Source organism: Polypterus senegalus, chromosome 13 (assembly GCF_016835505.1).
Source record: "Polypterus senegalus isolate Bchr_013 chromosome 13, ASM1683550v1, whole genome shotgun sequence".
NCBI lineage: Eukaryota > Metazoa > Chordata > Cladistia > Polypteriformes > Polypteridae > Polypterus > Polypterus senegalus.
In genome coordinates this window covers 5,949,620-5,969,533 of record NC_053166.1, presented here as the reverse complement: position 1 = coordinate 5,969,533, position 19,914 = coordinate 5,949,620, and the positions used below count along the sequence as shown (strand labels likewise).

Sequence of the window (19,914 nt, the reverse complement as noted above, 5' to 3'; positions counted from 1 at the left end):
CTCATTTTTCCTGTTGATAATCCTTTGTGATGAAATTCTTTAATAAGATTTGGACATAATACATCTTCTTTACTTGAGAACTTAAAGTGAGGAAAACGTTACAATTTATAAGAGCTGAGAGAGCAGGATCTGTGTCTGACAAAAGCATTCACATCAATGAGAGATGAGGAGACCGTGGGCGTGGTTTGAGAGGAGGGCAGGACTTGAAACACTCATGGCCAAAATCTCTTCCATAAAGTCTCGTCTCTTTGCAGGATTTTTTTTTATATATAATAGAGAGAGAGATCTAATTTCAGATAATCTCACATTCAGATTTTGTCTTGTCATACCATAAATGTAGAGTATCTCTGACAGGTGGCCCTCACGTCACACACACATCATGAAGACCCTGGAGCGACTGCTTCTGTGTTGCCTCAGACCCCAAGGCCAGCTTGCATTGGATCCCCTCCAGTTTGCATACTGGGAGCACACTGGTGTTGAGGATGTAGTCCTCTACATGGTACACCAGACTCCCTCCTTTTTGGATGATCCAGCAGGTTATGTGAGGATTATGTTTTTATTTATTTTATTTTTTTTTTAAGTGCCTTCAACGCCCTCCAAGCCTCCATTCCTAAAGATAAACTGGAGTGGATGGGTGTGGGTTTCACTTTCACCTCCTGGATTTATAACCACCTGACTGGACAACTGAAGTTTGTCAGAATGGGGAACTGTGTCTGTGGGACGGTAGTGAGCAACGTTGGGGCCCAGAAGGGACTGTTCTGGCCCCAGTCCTGGTCACATTATGCACAGTAAGTCTGACTTTTGCCACATTTGCGTTGCCAATATAGGGATCTGACTGGAGCTTTTAATGACTGGAGCAATAAGAACTGCCTGGTTCTGAACACAACGAAGACCAGGAGGTAATCTAACCCTTCAGCCTGTTAACATCCGAGGGGAGGACATTGAGGTGGTGCAGATTTATAAATATCTAGGTGTTCACCTTGATAACAGACTGGACTGCTCTCTGACCACAAACGTCCTCTACAGGAAGGCACAGAGCAGACTTGGATCATTCAACATATGTAGTGAAATGCTGTCTTTGGTGTGTCAGACAGTTGTTTCCAGTGTCCTCTTCTTTGCTGCGGTTTAATGGGGTGGCTGGACAAACTGGTGTAGAAGGCTGGCACAGTGCTGGGTGGGACAGTGGACTCACTGAGAATGATGGTGGAAAGGTGTATGGGGAAGAAAGTACAGGCCATCCTTGACAATAGCAGTCACCCTCTGCACCACATTTTGGAGGGTCAGAGAAGTAAACGCAGCGGTCGTCTTCTCTCATTGTGCTGTAGAAGAGAACACTTTATCAGATCATTTGTTCCTGCTGCCATGAGATTTTATAAGACTTGTTAATGCAAGTGGCTTCATGACCCGGTCACCACTCTGCCAGCTGAGAACTGACCACCCATTTGTACCTTTTACTGTTTATTTATTTGTTTGTCCTTTTTTGGTTTTATAATCATTTTTAACAATTTTTACTGATGTGCTTAAGCTACTGGACGCCTCAATTTGCTCTGAGGGGATGAATAAACTGAACTCTACGTAGTAACCAATGGAAAATGTCAGTCATCAATGTGGAATTATGGGTGTCTGTAGTCCGGAGTGAGGCTGGTCTGAATTTATTTGAACACAGCCGTTTCTTTTAAATAATGTTTCATACTCACTCTGCAAAAGTTTCTATACATCATCATCATATAAAGCAGGGGTTTTCAAACCCGGTCCTGGGGACCCACTGTGGCTGTACAGTTTCATTCTAAGCAGCTTCTGTTTTTAATTGGACTTCTGGGCTAATTAAGTGAACTGTTATTGCCCAGATTCTGTGTTTTGAGAACAATATAGAAATTAGAAAACTAAGTTTTGGTTAAAAAAAAATATTAATATATATACAGGGTGAGTCAAAGTTATGTTAACATTTGAATGGCAGAAACAATTTATTCACACAGCATATTTCATATGTGCCAGATGATTTACAGGAGTGTCTCAACCTGTTTGCCATCATGTTTAACACATGGACCATATATATATATAATGTGTGTATATATGTGTGTGTGTGTATATATATATATATATATATATATATATATATATATATATATATATATATATATGTATGTATGTGTATATATATATATATATATATATATATATATATATGTATATATATATATATATATATGTATATATATATATATATGTATGTATGTGTGTATATATATATATATATATATATATATATATATATATATATATATATATATATATATATATATGTGTGTGTGTATGTATGTATGTATATGTACTAATCAGTTATATGGGAGTAATATATTTTCCGTTCTTTTTAGCAGTATTTTCATCTTGACTTTCTTTCTACTTTTCCAGGTGTTCTGTTTGTTTTAATTAATTACTAATTAGAGGGTCTGACTCGAACGTAGTTGCAGCCTTTCACAATTCAGTGTTGTTTGCCTTGGTGTCCACTCTGCTAGCTTTTCATTTTCATTACTAAGGCACAATGAAGGGAGCAAACTGCACAGAGAAAGGGCAAAATAGAATTAAATCAACAGAAGAGAGTTAAGCGTTTAAATCTATTAACAAAAATATAAATATTTCTAAATGTCTTATAAATGTAAAAAATCACGCTGCTGTGCTTTTCTGAATGTAGAATAAGTGAGGAGGAAAAAAAATACCAGCTAATTAAATGAGATCAGGGTTATCATTTGTTATCGCTGATTCTAGCATCCACAAAGTAGTTGTTGCAGTTTCACTTGCTAGGCTTGCCATCGCGTTCCAGTGCCTTGAAGACTAGTTGTTGACCTCCACATGAGCGCCTCCATGTCCGACAACTTTCTGCCAACTTCGAATGCGAACCTCTCTGAAGTTTTGCAGCATCTCCTCATCCCAGGCTGGCTGCAGGCTGTGTGGATTCTTTCCTCAACCTGTGACAGGACACCTTCTTGCGACTTTTTTTTTGTGGGGATATATCAAAAAGTGTAAGGTAGAAAAAAGGAAGTGTAAAGTGACTTTTGGGACACCATACATATATATATATATATATATATATACACACACACGCAGTGAAACCTTTGATTGTGAGTAACTTGGTCTGTGAGTGTTTTGCAAGATTTAAAATTTTAATACATTTTAACTTGATAAACAAGCTAGGTCTTGCAATACAAGTAGTACGTATACACTCTGTCTGCAGAGTTCATATGTTCTTCTCTCTGTCTCTCTCTTGCTGTGGGATTGTGGGTAATTGTCTCCCATGTTCAGCCTCAGTTGCCATGCCTCACTCATATAGTCAACACCCATATGAGCGTATACTGTTTACTACAGCATTGTGACCATGTGTGTGTGCGTAAAGCATTTTTTATTTTGTGTGCGAGTGATGAATCTGTTTAACCACAATGCAATGTCACATTTCCAAGAAATCCTCAAAACGAGGCAAAAGCAACTGTCATTGGATTAGTTCCTTGTTAAAGTCACAAAAAAGAAAAAGATTCCAGTGAGCCAACAGACAGCAGTGATTCAGTTAGAGTGAAAGTCGTCTAACACAGTAAGCCTCCTCCTCTCGTCTCCCTCACACCAACCACAATTCTTTTCAAAGTTAAAGTGCAGGTTAAGCTGTTTTATGTAGTTTTACTTTATATTTTGTACTAATCATTTTTATATGAATATTTTTGAGCTGTGGAATGAATCATCTGAGTTTCCATTATTTCTTATGGGGAAATTCGCTCTGATATACGAGTGCTTTGGATTACAAGCATGTTTCCAGAACAAATTATGCTTGCAAACCAAGGCACCACTATTTATATAATATATATATAAAATTCAATGTCTGTCTGTCTGCTTTTTATGAGAGAATTACTTAATGGATTTAGATTGGGTTTTTTTTTTCTATAATTTGCTTGAACATTCCAGTTAATTTTGCAACCTCACGTTAAGTATTTTGTCTATTCACGTGAATGAGAGAGACAGGGATGCGGGACCTCGGGAGTAGAGAGCTGGGCAGGGCCCTCCTCACTCACGCGCCAGCCTCCGTTTGAGTCACTCTACCTCTCGCCACGTGTTGGAGTGCATCTCGCCTCCACTTAGCTAGTGACTGATACCTGTTTGTTCAGCAGACATTATCATCTAGAGATTGTTAAGGAGTAATGTTTGACGTTTTTGAAAGGGAGAGAGAGAGATCACAGCTATGTGTGTTTCAGAGAGTACCTGCTTATTGTCTGAGACATCACGGCCATGTGCTTTTCTCCCCACTCGGCGGATGCTCTCCTGTCAGAGCTGATCAAATCAGATACAGTGCCAATGTTTGATGTTAGAGCGTACCTACCTTCTGCTTGGCCAGATATACCTTGCCAACTTTTTAAATTTTTGACAAAGAGATCACAGCTACACTCTCGTTTCTGATAGCAAAACCAAAAATATTGCATATCAAAAAGCTCTCGGATATGAAAGCTCTCAATATAAATTCTTCTCAATACAAATTATTACATTTAAAGTTTGTCTTGTTTCACAACTACACTGGCAGAGCCATGAGGCACAGCTAATCATATACTGTATACAGCATGTGTTTATTGAGTAGATCTATTGGAGAGGGCAAATGAATTCTTCATTCAACATGAGTCAATTCGACTAACAAAAACACAGAGATCCAGAATTTTTATTTACCAGATAAGGGCAGAGAGCTAGAAAGCAAATAATCATCCGATAGACAATGAAAAAGTAAGTAACTTTAAGTAAAGAACTCCTCACATGGTCAGACCAACTCCATCTTTTAGGTGGGGCTGGAAGAAATCCTTTGTTCTATAATAGCAATATATATACTGTATATGTTTTGTGACGCCAACCCAGGCCCAGACAGGCTGGAGACAGGTTTTGCCACACTACACCCATTTATTTACCGAATAAAGTGCTCATACACCCAGCACCAGGACACGGTACGAAACACCACAACAGTCCCTCCTCTGCCGCTAGTCCTTTCTTCTCCACTCCTCCTCAGGCTTTGTCCTCTTCCTCCTGACTCCGGCCATTGAATAGTGGGGAAGGACCCCAGGTGCCAACGACCTTCTTCCGGCTGCACTTCTGGGTGTGGTAGAAGTGTAGCCACAAATGAGGCCCTGGGAATATCCATGTGCCCCCTGGCAGGGTTGGGTTGGGCTCCCATGCTCATGACCCGTTGGCCCTGCTGTACACCAAGGGGGGTTGGCCTCTGTCAGCCCGGGGGGGGAAACTGTCCTGAAAATAGTCTCCCCCTAGTCCTTCCACACTCAGGGCGTCTCTGCCAGGTGAGGGTTCCGGCTGCCTGCCACAGTTTATACATACATTTATTTTATATATTATACATAGAGATAACATACATTCAAAATAATTTCCTTCATGGTGCCTAAAATAGTAATTTTCTGTCTCTTGACAGTTTAATGACCATTTTCTGCATTCATGCAGGTTGGCTGGTCGGCCTCCCTGAGACCAACATCATTTAGTTGCCTTTTAAATCACCTAAGAGGGACAGTGGCCATATTCTATCCCCAGGTCACAGGGGGGCAGAAATAGGAACTGGCATAAAATGTACATTTTTTAAAATGAAAATAGACAGTAAGAAAGCACAAATCTAGCATCCACAAAGTGAATTAATGTCAATATCACTAATCCTGTGAATCAGCATTCTTGAAAGAGGTAAGTGATAAAATGTTTTAAACGTCAGGCTCACTTGGGGGATTGGTGGACTGTTGGTGATGGGATACAAACCTGGCAGTCAGGAAATGTCATTTCATATATCGAGACTGCCATTAAGACTCGGTCTAGTGTGTCAGTGAGGGCCTCGGATAAACTTAAAAGCAAAATATGGATGGCAGTGTGTCCAAGGGGAGAACCAACAGCACCAGCGTCCTGCTGCTAGAGTTTATAGAGGCAAACCTTTGAACTGCCTGCGGTATTTTTTAAATCTCAGTCTCCTGACGTGTTGCAGAACAAGCTGGCGGTGGGCTGTGATAAGGACAGGCAATTAATAATCAGTCCGGTAGGGAGATTTAGCGTCAAACGTGGAGATGGTGGATGTCACCCAGCAGGGTTTACTGAAGCAGTAATTGTGGTTTTGGCTGAATAAGACTACAAAAACAACAAAAAGCTGTGGCAGTCAGATGGGTCATCTGTGTATTGAAATGTGGGAAACGAGAACTTCAGTTTCAGCTGGCCGTGGTGACACTCACTCCCAATTCCTTTTTAGTCAGTCAGTCGGTCAGTCGGTCATTGTCCAACCCGCTATAGCCTAACATTGGGTCACTGGCGTCTGCTGGAGCCAATCCCAGCCAGCACAGGGCACAAGGCAGGAACAATCCCCGGGCAGGGCGCCAGCCCACCGCGGGGCACACGCTGTGGGAGGAAATCCACGCAGACACAAGGAGAACATGCTAACTTCACATAGGGAGGACCCAGGAAGTGAACCCCCAGGTCTCCTTACTGCGAGGCAGCAGTGCTACCGACTGTGCCACCGTGCTGCCCGGGCTGCTTTGTCTTTATTTTTCTTCTGTTTCTCCCGACAGTCCATCCATCTTTCCTGCAGCTCTTTTGGTCATCAGCCAGTCCTCTTCATGTTTATCAGCATTTGAACACAGAGAAGAGAGCAGGGGTGTCGAACTCTGCTCCTGGAGGGCTGCAATGGTTGCAGGTTTTCATTCTAACGACTTTCTTAATTAGTGACCTGTTTTTGCTGCTAATTAACTTTTGCCTTAGTTTTAATGAACTCGGCTTAGTTCTTACTTTTTCCTTAATTAGCAGCCAAACAATAATGTGACACAAAACGAACAAGCAGGTGACCAGCTAACCACATTATCTGAACCTAAAGAAAGGCGATGGCCTTGGTAAGGTTGATCTCTCAGGTCAGTAATCACAGACAGAAAATCAACAGTTTGGGAAATGTCTGCTGTGCCAGAATGAGAGCAGCCGCAGGCCGTGGAATTAAACAACGGGTTTAGTTCACAGCCAGACGTGGCTTCTCATTAAGGAATTGGTTGGAGTTTGAAGCCCCAATGTAGCTGGTCATCTGTTGGCTTGTTTCACATCTCATTTCTGTTTTAGCTGCCATTTAATGAAAAGAATCAACTGAGAGGACTGAAACCTTAAAATCAGGGCTATTAAAATGAAGGAGGAGGAGATAATTAGCAGTGAAAACTGGTCAACAGTTAGAATGAAAACCTGTGGCCCTCCAGGCCTGGAGTTCGACACCCGTGACAGAGAGGCAGCTGGGGCTCTAGAGGAGCCAGTTGAGCCGTATTATTAACTGGCAAATATAATAATTGTATTTATAGTACCAGTTATATATAAAATGCTTTACAACAAGCTTTACAACCAGTAAAAACAACACTGCATCATCATCATCATCATCCTCCTCCATTGTCCCAAGCCGCTTATCCAGAGAAGGGTCGCAAGGCAAATGCCAAAAATAATAAAAAATAACCAAAAAGCCAAACTAGAGATAGATAGATAGATAAGGCACTATTAATAGATAGATAGATAGATAGATACTTTATTAATCCCAAGGGGAAATTCTCAACAACAAACTGCATTCTCTGAAGGTCCTGACATTTTTCACCAGCGCAGCCAGTTTGTCGATCTTATTTGGTAGCGAGTTCACATTTCCCAGGATCACAGAAGGCACCAAAGGCTTGTATCGCCACTTCCTTGCTAGTCGCTTGGCTTTTAGCTTAGCGCCGGCTCTGCTGCTTCTTACCTCGTCGAGTAAATAGGGAACCACACCGGCACGGGCCTTTGTTCTCAGTGCTAGAAGTTGACTTATATTACAGCAACATTGCACAAGTAAAAATGAAATCAAGCGCTAAACCCAACATCGTTGTGCCCAGTTAATCCAATTCACCGTTGCAGGAATGGGAGCCGATGCATCGCAGCAGTGCGCACAAGTCAATCAAAGAGATTTACTTTTTAATCTTTCCAAAGCTTCTCTTGCTCCGTGGGTGTGAAATGCCTTCCTTCTCTTGTCACAAGTCAAGTCGTGTATGCTGCTAATACTTGTGAAGCAAAAGCTACAGCAGGAGGGTCCTGTCTGCTCTCCATGATAGGAGCTTTACGACGCTTTGGTCCTCTACAGTCGATGGCTGCTGTGGATTGTCTTGAGTGTGTGTGGCACGATGAAGGGCAGTCATTATGGAATATGTTTGTCTTTTATGGGTGGAGTGCCATGTAACTGGTGCTGTACGTTGAATAATTTACCAAAGAATTGAAAGCAAATGAACATTTTGGACGTTTCTAGTGTTCTCTGTGCCTTAAATGGCTGACACCAAGTAACGTAACAAGATCGGTCCTGTACTAGAGAGCCTGCCGCTGTGTTTAATTCTGGATTTACTGAAACTTCTTTCTTTTCTTTCTCTTCCAGCACAGCGACATTAACAAGCTGCTGATTGGTCCTTGGAGTCCAGTACAACACTGCCATCTGGGTACCAGAAGGGGACACTACACCGTGGACACAACCGATCTGGAGAGCATTATTTTACTTAATTTAAAATGCAGAAGAAAGAAACGAGATCTGTGAAAGAGATGTATAAAGTTCTTGAACGTTTATATCTATTGTATAGTGTTTTATGTACTCTTGGAGTAAAACAAAAGATGAGGAAATATTTTATAAATGAGAAACTATTGCAATAAGTATTGCATGTGTGAAACCCTCTTGTATATTGCAGAGCATAGGGAGCCACAACACAGCGGCATAGTCTGTAATGTTTTTTTTTGCGTGGATGTTCCCTCTGGGGCTGGAAACGTCGCTTCTTACGTGGAGGCTGGCGAAGGAGCTGCCAACGTGAGGTGAAGCAAGCCGTCCCTCTCGGCAGCCTGGCACGACGTGGACTTGAGAGCTTTGGTTCCTTTAAGTCCCACGTTCAGATACGGAATATGGTGTTGTAAAATAAAAAATGAAAAAAAAAATAAAAAAAAGATATATATTTATATATATATATATATGTATATGTATACAGACATGATCTACAGATTTGAAAGAAGCAAAATGAATCCTGCAGATACCTCATTTTAAAAAAGCAGTGTTCTGATTTTCCAGTCTCTTTCAATACCAGCAGAAATGTGTCTATGCAATTGTTTTCCATTTCAGTCTCGCAAAACATTTTATTTAATTTTTTCAATGCACCATCCTTGATTATTTCATGCACTGACCGTTTGCTGCGTGTTATCATTTTGTGTCAAATCGAAGTCACTTTTTAATCGCACAGATCTGATTGTTGCAAAGCTCCGTTAAGTGAAGTTGTTGTTGTTTTTATTTTCTTGTTGTTGTTGTGTTTGACTTTCTTACTTGAGAGGTGGTGACATCTCAAAGGCTCCAAGCAGTTAATGAAGCCGTGTCTGTGGTACGCTCGTCAACGGGGAGAGCACAAGATGGTGGGGTATGAACTTCACGGGACTGACCAGAAGGGGTCAGGATGACTGTGGTCTGGGGTGTGTGTGTGTGTGTGTGTGTGTGTGTGTGTGTGTTCACGTTGCAGCTAAAATATGAATTTGTATTTTCAAGTTTTTGTTCAGCTAGAAATGAATGTTAAGCAATTTTCTTTTTATTTTGTACAAGGCTTCTGCTTTTTGCTGGCTTGGTGAAGGTAGGGATTTTATTCTTAATATTTTTCATGAGATTATTAATAATAAGGCTCACCATCAAATAGTCTCTCTTTATGTTAAAGAAGAATGGCAAGTGTGAGGGGCTGGAAATGCTGAGCACGTAACGCGGGTCCATTAACACGGCGCTCCTCTCTGGTCTCATTGTGTTTGTTGGACGACTGGGAGCCGCTCGTCGTGTTATTTTGTACAGTTTGCTCTCTCTCTCTCTCTCTCTCTCTCTCTCTCTCTCTCTCTCTCTCTCTCTCTCTCTCTCTCTCTCTCTCTCTCTCTCTCTCTCTCTCTCTCTCTCTCTCTCTCTCTCTCTCTCCCTTTCTCTCTTTCTCTTTCTTTCTCTAACACATTTATAGACTATTTCAGAATGACGCCACATTTCTTAATGTAGAAGAACCCTCTTCTGTATTTTTGAGGTTGTGTTTTTCGTTATTTTTTTTTTATTTCTTTCTGGTGTTACTGACATGCCAATCGGTAAAACTGAGCCGTCAGGGTATTTTTGTTTGAAAAGCTCGATTTAGCAGCGCGCGTCTTAAACTTTAGATTCTGTCTGTGGATGCTGTGAACTTGTAGAGTTTGAAGAGTTTTTTGTCTCTATGAGCGTCACACAGTTTTAGACCAGAGAAAGCAATCTGGGCCTGTGTAGAGTCTTTGGTTCTTATTGTTTTATGATAGATCATATACATTAACAAACAAAAGGAAGAAGAAGAAGAAGAATAATAAAACGAATTGAACCTTTTATTGTGGTCATAGAGAAACTATAGGGCGGTTGGTTACGTGATGGCCCCCAACGCTGGCTGACTGGCTGCGAGTCCAGTGTCTTTTGAAGCAGGTCTGGCGAGTCTCCTTTTCGGATCTTCAATTCAGTGAAAGCCACTTGCTGTCTGTCTTTAATTTATTTATATCTTCATAAACATTTTGGGTCCATTTTGTGCTGTGGGAGCAGGACAAGCGAAAGTGGCAGCAGGAAGACTAGAGAAGAGGAGCAGGATGGCAGCTTTTCACAAGCCGTCTGACTCCCGCTTCGTGCTGGGAATTCGGGGTACCACTATCGATTATTTAGGTTGGCTGGCACGCAAACAAAGTCAAGTGCAGGGGAAACTGCCACCTGAGAGGGAGGTTAAACCACGTTTACATAAAGTGCCCACCAACGCGCCACATACACCCCACGCTGAATGGCGCAGCTTCCCGGCACAGAAATCCCGAAAGAAGCTTCTATGGTTTTGTAAAAGTCGGCCCCTCATTTGTGGTTTTGCTGACTTTTTATTGGGGTGGGGGACCAGTTTTTGCTTTTTGAATTGTCTGAACGATTCCTCGTCTGCCTGAGCTCTTCACACCGTTGTCGCGTGGCGTTATTCCTTAATCAGACCCTTTTTTTTGTTCCCTCTCCACGCTCGCTCGTCAGCCCAGTGATCCCCCCGTGGGTGAGGCGGACCCCTTTGTCCTTTTTGTTTTTCAGGAGGCTCATTTAGGTTGTGATTTTGCTCACTTTGGTGTGGCGCAGGGTGGCAGGGTCTGGTCTGGTTTTCATTCCAATGCCATTCGTTTAGTCGTGTGTTGCGCCTGGACAGACGACGTTGTTTTATTGAGATATTTTTGTGTGATTGCACATTTAGTAGGTGGTTGCCATGCTGTAAAATATTTTTTGCAGCCTGAAGAGAAGATTTCTGTTTACCTGGGTAATTTATGGTTTTGACCAATCGAACAGCAATTGTCTTTAGGGGGTAAAAGCAGATAATGCGATTGGCCCTTTGAAAACTCTAATTTGACAGCCCTGGCATAAACCTGAATACTCGTACGGAGGGGCTACTGGTTGGGCCACGTTGATCTGCAATACTGGGGCTCACGCAGGCCGGACTGGTGGGGAGGGAGTTGGCTTTTAGGGGTTCTGTAGGGCGTAGAAAACACAAATACAAATAAGAAACACGTGATGCCAGTGGCTCATTGTACTCAGGTTTTTACAGTTCTTGGTAATATATTTCTACTTATTTGTGCTTTTTAAAAAGAGTTTTAATTAAAGTGACTTCTGTAGACCTGACAAGAGTGTTTTGTCTGTTGTTTTGTTCCTTAAGCTTAACCACGGAGGTGGGATTGGCCCCTCTAGGCCAAGTGAGGCCGAAGTAGCAATCCGTAAATGTGGTCATTTAGGTGCCCCGTGGAGTGAAAAAACAGCCGGCAAGTTCCGTTTTAAGAAATGATTTCCAAGAAGAAGAAACACATGATGATGATGATGATGATGGTAATGGTGGTGGTGGTGGTCTCATAGCTTTTTTCAAAGCACCAAGGTATGTCACTATGGAGAAATATTTTGAATAAAATGAAACCAAATAAATACATAAATGAATAAACATATTGTGACAATAAATACATGGAATTAAATACGAGCATAAAAACCGAACGCTTCGTGAAATACGAGGGGGAGTCAAGCTAAAGGTCGAAAATGGGATTTATTAGAAAATGGAGCAAAACTGATTTTAACATTGTAACCGGAGTAGAAGTTGAATATGTCACTGCGCTCTGTGCCAATATTTCAAATCTGCTTTTTCTCTCCACTCACATGTACAGCTAAACACTAAGCCAGATTTAGCACACAGGAGCTCAGCACATAAGAACTGCTGGGCAGGCATTAGAAGGCAAGACAAGTTAAGGCCAAACTGCGAAGTGGGCAACGTGTACGATTTGTGTGTGTCAGAGTCAGCGTGGCATTGGAGCCTCTTTGCCTTGTTTGGACTGGCGTGATTTACCGAAGTGGGGGTCTGCATGTACAGAAAGAGTATCAAGCCTTGGCACGTTGCCGATGGACGGATGGGAGATAACGTCAACCGATCTGGAAAATCCTTGCACTGCAACGGCAAAAATGGCGGACTCTACACATCGGGCTTCCGCTACCCGAAGGTCTTGTCACGGCTTCCTTGTCTGTTACGCAGCGTAAGCCGTCATTAAAGAAAGCCAAGTTATTTCTCCTATGTGATTTCTTACCGCCGTATCACTAAAGGAGGGATATCGTATTTGTATATTATATCTATATAGTTTCGAGTTATGTAACACGCCGCAATTGCAAAAGAACTTATTCCAACCAGGGAGCTAGTGCCCCCTGCTGGATACAAGTGGCGACAAGGGTGGGATTCAGTGATCACTATTTAGTAACGCTATGTTAATTAAACAGATAGGGTTGGATTATGGATGGATTAATAATCTAACTACAGGGTCACAGGGGTCTGCTGGAGCCAATCCCAGCCAACACAGGGTGCAAGGCAGGAAACAAACCCCGGGCAGGGCGCCAACCCACCACAGGGCACACACACACACACACACACACACACACCAAGTACACACTAGAGACAATTTAGGATTGCCAATCCACCTAACCTGCATGTCTTTGGACTGTGGGAGGAAACCCAGGCAGACACGGGGAGAACATGCAGACTCCACACAGGGATGGACCTGGGAAGCGAACCCAGACGGGTCTCATTACTGCGAGGCAGCAGCGCTACCCACTGTGCCACCATGCCACCCCACTTTATTAATCCCAAGGTGAAATTCACGTACTCCAGCAGCAGCATACTGATAAAGAACAATATTAAATTAAAGAGTGATAAAAAAAAGCAGTGCAAGTTAAAAAAAAGTGAGGTGGAGAGTGCGAGGTGGGCAGGTATAACAGACTATAATCTCGTGTAGTGTTAACATTTAGCCCCCCGAGTGGAATTGAAGAGTCACATAGTGTGGGGTCTCCTCAGTCTGTCAGTGGAGCAGGATGGTGACAGCAGTCTGTCGCTGAAGCTGCTCCTCTGTCTGGAGATGATCTTGTTCAGTGGATTCTCCATGATTGACAGGAGTCTGCTCAGCGCCCGTCGCTCTGCCATGGATGTCAAACTGTCCAGCTCTGTGCAAACAATAGAGCCTGCCTTCCTCAGCAGTTTGTCCCTCTTCTTTATGCTGCCTCCCCAGCACACCACCGTGTAGAAGAGGGCGCTCATCACAACCGTCTGGTAGAACATCTGCAGCATCTTATTGCAGATGTTGAAGGACGCTAGTCTTCTAATGAAGTATAGTCGGCTCTGTCCTCTCTTACACAGATCATCAGTATTGGCAGTCCAGTCCAGTTTATCATCCAGCTGCACTCCCAGATATTTATAGGTCTGCACTCTCTGCACAGTCACCTCTGATGATCACGGGGTCCATGAGGGGCCTGGTCCTCCTAAAATCCACCACCTGCTCTTTGGTTTTGCTGGTGTTCAGGTGTAGGTGGTTTGAGTCGCACCATTTAACAAAGTCCTTGATTAGGTTCCTGTACTCCTCCTCCTGCCCACTCCTGATGCAGCCCACCATAGCAGTGTCATCAGTGAACTTTTGTGAGTGGCAGGACTCCGAGTTGTATTGGAAGTCTGATGTATGTTGGCTGAACAGGACCGGAGAAAGTCCAGTCCCCTGCGGCGCTCCTGTGCTGCTGACCACAATGTCAGACCTGCAGTTCCCGAGACGCACATACTGAGGTCTGTCTGTAAGATAGTCAATGATCCATACCACCAGGTGTGAGTCTACTCTCATTTTTGTCAACTTGTCCCTAAGGAGCAGAAGTTGGATGGTGTTGAAGGCGCTAGAGAAGTCCAGAAACAGAATTCTTACAGCACCACTGCCTCTGTCCAGGTGGGAGAGGGATTGGTGTAGCATGTAGATGATGGCATCCTCCACTCCCACCTTCTCCTGGCATGTGAACTGCAGAGGGTCGAGGGCGTGGCGGACCTGTGGCCTCAGGTGGTGAAGCAGCAGCCGCTCCATGGTCTTCATCACATGTGACGTCAGAGCGACAGGCCAGAAGTCATTCAGCTCACTAGGACGTGATACCTTTGGGACTGGGGTGACACAAGATGTTTTCCAAAGCCTCGGGACTCTCTCCTGTTCCAGGCTCAGGTTGAAGATGCGCTGTAGAGGACTCCCCAGCTCCAGCGCCCAGACCTTCAGCAGTCGAGGCGATACACCATCTGGACCCACTGCTTTGCTGGCACGAAGTCTCCTCAGCTCTCTGCTCACCTGCGCTGCTGTAATTGTGGGTGGGCATGTCTCTTCTATGCTGGTATTGGCAGAAAGATGGACTGAGGGTGCAGTACTCCGAGGTTAGGGTGGTCAAATCTGTTAAAGAAGTTGTTCATCTGGTTTGCTCTCTCCACGTCTCTCTTGATGGTGGCACCTCGCTTCGAGCTGCAGCCAATGTTGATCTTCATCCCATCCCACACTTCCTTCATGCTGTTCTTCTGCAACTTCTGCTCCAGCTTTCTCCTGTACTGCTCCTTCGCCGCCCTGAGCTGGACTCGGAGTTCCTTCTGCATGTGCTTGAGCTTGAACCCAATTAAATGTAATTGTTCGTCTAATTGTATTGTAACTTATCATTGTTATCAATTTTACTATTGTAAATATTTATTTCTGCTTGTACAGTAGATGAGTGAAACAGGAGCCATATTGGCACTACACCCCACACTTCCACAAACGTTCTTGACGGGCTGTCCACACTGTGAAGGAGGATCGATTACTTTTGCTTTGTGGATAAGAGCTTTAAAGATTGTTTTTGTCACCGATACAGTGACGAAGGGTGGTACAATATATGTAATCAGAATAGAAGTGGAATATTTCAAATCTGCTTTTTCTCTCCACTCACATGTACAGCTAAACACTAAGCCAGATTTAGCACACAGGAGCTCAGCACATAAGAACTGCTGGGCAGGCATTAGAAGGCAAGACAAGTTAAGGCCAAACTGCGAAGTGGGCAACGTGTACGATTTGTGTGTGTCAGAGTCAGCGTGGCATTGGAGCCTCTTTGCCTTGTTTGGACTGGCGTGATTTACCGAAGTGGGGGTCTGCATGTACAGAAAGAGTATAAAGCCTTGGCACGTTGCCGACGGACGGATGGGAGATAACGTCAACCGCTCCGGAAAATCCTTGCAGCGCAGCAACGAAAATGGCAGACTCTACACATCGAGCCCCCACTCCTGAAGGTCTTGTCATGGCTTCCTCGTCTGTTATGCTGCGTAAACCGTCATTAAAGAAGGCCGTTATTTCTCCTATGTGATTTCTTTCTCGCCATATCGCCTTTTTGTATTATATATCTATTTAGTTTCTATAGTTTCGGGTTACGTAACACAACACACCGCAATTACAAAAAAACTTATTCCAACAAGGGAGCTAGCGCCCCCTGCTGGATACAAACATGTACCGTTTTGTACCAATAAACCTCCATATTGTGTAGTGTAAAGGTTTCAACGTGCAGGTCTGGCAGTGATGATCCCATTCAAAGAAAGGGGGCGCCATTTAAAACTTCACCAAGGGCAGCAGAAATGCTTAATGAGTGAAACTCGACAGCGTCTGGGTGAGCACAAACGTTTGTATAGACATTATAATGGGGTCGGGCTAAAGTTCCAAAGCGGGGTTTATTAGAAAATGGAACAACCCTGAGAATGTTATTTCTCAATGCACTTGTGCCACCTGCCGGGATGTGCCAGCAGAATAAAAGGTTTGGTCTCATCCTCCTCGCCAGCCACTCGTCCACCTGAGTTATCGTCCAAAACAAAATGCCGAGGGGTCCTACAGCCGCTAGTGTGAGTTACTGCGACTCGCTGGAGACCACTGTGAAGCCTGCGGTTTGATCCAAGCGGTGGGCACTGTTGTCTCGGGGGGTCCTTTTGCTGCCCACACACTGCTAAGGACACCAAGGCTTGTCTGCAGATGCTGGTTTCAGGTATTGGCACATCCTCCGTATTCCCCAGATTTAGCGTCCTGTGATTTTGACATTTCTGGACCACTAAAGTAACATCTGGGAGGTCATCGATTCAAGACAGCGGTGCACGAGTGGTTTGTGAGGACGAGACAAAACCTTTTATTCAGGTGGCACAAGTGCATTGAGACGGATGGCAGCAACACTCTCAGTTTGTTAAGGTGAGTTCCACTTTCTAATAAATCGCACTTTTGAACACAACGCCAAACGTGTGGGCTCACCCAGACGTTGTCATATTTTAAAAGAAACTGATTTACGTCTTACTAGCCACTAGAGGCGGGTCTCTCAGAGTTATTGAACCAATCACTAAGCCCTGAGCCCTGGCGTGTGTGTTCATGGGTGAAATGACCAGGCATATTTCACGTTGCGTGTCGTGTCATCAAAATGAACACATAAAGAAAAAAACAACAAGAAACTCGACCCGAGTCGGCGTAACCAATTCTGCTGCCCTCGGTGAAGTTGTAAATGGCGCCCCCTTCCCTTGAATGGGATCATCGCTGCCAGATCAATACATTGACACCTGCAGACAGCACAGTATGGAGGGCTTTTGGTACAAAACGGTAAATGTCGATGTGGGGGGGTCGATTACTTCTAGAAACGTCTGTTTACAAGACTCTCAGAAAAGGGGACTCGTTTCATCCATCCATCCATTAAACCTGATATATCGTAACACAGGGTCACGAGGGGGTCTGCCGGAGCCAATCCCAGCCAACACAGGGCATAAAGCAGGAAACAAACCCCGGGCGGGGTGCCAGCCCACCGCAGGGCACACACACACACACACACACGGGACAATTTAGGATCGCCATTGCACCTAACCTGCATGTCTTTGGACTGTGGGAGGAAACCCACGCAGACACGGGGAGAACAAGCAAACTCCACACAGGGAGGACCCAAGAACTGAACCCGGGTCTCCTAACAGCGAGGCAGCAGCGCTACCCACTACGCCACCGTGCCGCCCAGAGTCATTTCAGACAACACACAAATCTTGCTAATGCAGCGCCATTCCTACGTATTGATTGCATTTTTATAAAGAAAAAAAAAAGCTTTGGGTTGTATAGTTGGTTATTTAAACTTCCAGCCAGACGTGTGCCTTACGGTGACGGTGACAGTCTAGTGACACTCTTACCAAGGCAGTTCTGTAACACACACACACACACTACCGGTCAGACATTTTAAAACATCTCAGTTTCTCTCAGCAGTAAACTGGCAGAGGTTTACATTTCAAGTTTGTTATCAAAAACGGAACAAAATCAAGTCATTTCAGAACATCACAAATGGGCCTTCATCAGGGAGCCACTGACGGGTTACAACCGCCGGACGTTCAGCAGCATTTCAAGTCAATGAAGCCATGCAAGTTGAAGCAAACGATTTGCTGTTGATTACTCTAAAACCCTCTGTGTGTCGTCAAGCAGAGTTGGAAGTGACGGTGGCAATGAACACACGAGACCGTACAAGTGTAGGCCTTTCATTTCGAGAAACTGCGATAAACAATCCAAGAGTCAGTGAGTCCAGTCAATCAATCAATCAACATTTATTTATATAGCACATATTCATACAAAAAAAATGTAGCTCAAAGTGCTTTACAAAATGAATAGAAAAATAGAAGACACAATAAAAGATAAACATAAGTCAACATTAATTAACATAGAATAAGAGTAAGGTCCGATGGCCAGGGTGGACAGAAAAAACAGAAAAAAAACTCCAAAGGCTGGAGAAAAAATAAAATCTGTAGGGGTTCCAGACCACGAGACCGCCCAGTCCCCTCTGGGCAATCTACCTAACATAAGTCAAACAGTCCTCTTTGTATTTAGGGTTTTCATGGAAGGACCTGATGATGATGATGGTCACGTAGACTTCTGGCTTTCAGTCCATCAATGTTGGAGCATCAGGATGCTTTGAGTAGGTGGTGGTAGCGCAGGTCGCCACCACAAAGAAACCGGAAAAAGAAATAGAAAAGAGAGTAGGGGTCAGTACGGATTTTAGAGCCACTGTGAATAGTTATTGTGATGAACTGAACATACAGAGTATCAGGATTAAGTTAAAATGAAGTTATGAGAAGGCCATGTTACAGTAATGTGTTTTCAGCAGTGTTTTAAAGTGCTCCGCCATATCAGCCTGGTGAATTCCTATTGGCAGGCTATTCCAGATTTGAGGTGCAGAACAGCAGAAGGCCGCCTGCCCGCCTCACCACTTCTTTTAAGTTTAGCTTTGGAATTCTAAGGAGACGCTCATTTGAGGATCTGAGGTTACAATTTGGAATATAACGTGTCAGACATTCCGATATATAAGATGAGGCTTTATAAACCACAAGCAGAATTTTAAAGTCAATCCTGAATGATGTCAATCCTGAATGAGCAATATTTATTGATTTCCAGCCTTATATAAACTGGAGGTTGAGGCATAAACATCGTACATTTCTACCATTTTCAACAAAAATATAACCAATATTTACAATTATTGTATTAAAAATACAAAAAAAGGGATACAGACTCCACCAATTGTCTTTCTAAAAGACACAAAGGTACAAGTAGTATCAAAAGTATGAGGAAATAACCAGTTAAATGTACATTTTGCACTCGACATCACAGATCAAACTGAGATTAGCAGTTTTGTACTACAGTTACCTAATGCTTATACATTTTTGTGCAACTTGAATTAGAACTAGGATTTTGCCTGCCTATATGCACACGATCTCCATAGACTATATAGTGAAACTGATTAATGCATATTGCTGTTAAATAACCAACAATTGATATATCTGCAAAATTCAGCCAAAAGAAAACACAAGTTTTCTTAGGAGAGCAAAATATTAAATAAAGCACTGATGTTATATAATACAGTGAAAAAACACTGCAATCATCTTTTTTTAGTTTATTCTATAACTAGCTACTGATCAATATGATCAGCTGATCAGAAATGAAATTGAAAAAAAAAATAATAGAAACAAATTGCAGTTCCTCACATATGAGTACTACTCAGATTGGCAGCCTTCAATTTTTATTTTTATTTTATTTTATCATTTCCTGGAGTCTGTGCAACAATATTAAAGGAAATCTGACTTTCAGTCATTAAAAGGGGAAATAAATAGCAGCAGGGAACAATTTGTTATGTGCTAGGCTACGAGAAGGTAATGAAACAGGAGGCAACTGCAGAGGCGCGGGGGTCCGACTACCAGGAGTGTTCTCATCAGAAATGGGCAATAGAGCAGAAAAAAAATGATGAAAAACTCCATTGGGGTCCCATACCATCCAAAGGCCACCAGAAACAGAGAGAAGCTGTGATAGGAGGAGATCTGGCAGAGCCCAAGTCACTCAAGCCCATCAGAAGACGAGTTTGTGAGGGTCACCAGCTTGTGTGATCTCAGGGGTCTCACAGCTTCACAGTGGTCAAAAAAAAGAAAAAGCAACCGTTGACTTCTTCAGCCTTCCCAATGACCCTCCTTTCGATTAAGAGGGTTTTCAAAAATGGCACAGCAAGCTGTAATCAGACGGCCCCAG

General features: G+C 43.2%; 1 protein-coding gene across 1 annotated transcript in view; it reads left to right on the top strand.

Annotated features, from left to right (window-relative positions):
* pwwp2a (PWWP domain containing 2A) overlaps positions 1-8,601 on the top strand; it is an 88,257-nt gene extending 79,656 nt beyond the window's left edge. The window contains exon 3 of the mRNA XM_039775940.1: positions 8,417-8,601. The gene's annotated coding sequence lies outside the window, so the exon portion shown is untranslated. The remainder of the gene's footprint in view (positions 1-8,416) is intronic.
* Positions 8,602-19,914: the final 11,313 nt, after the last annotated feature.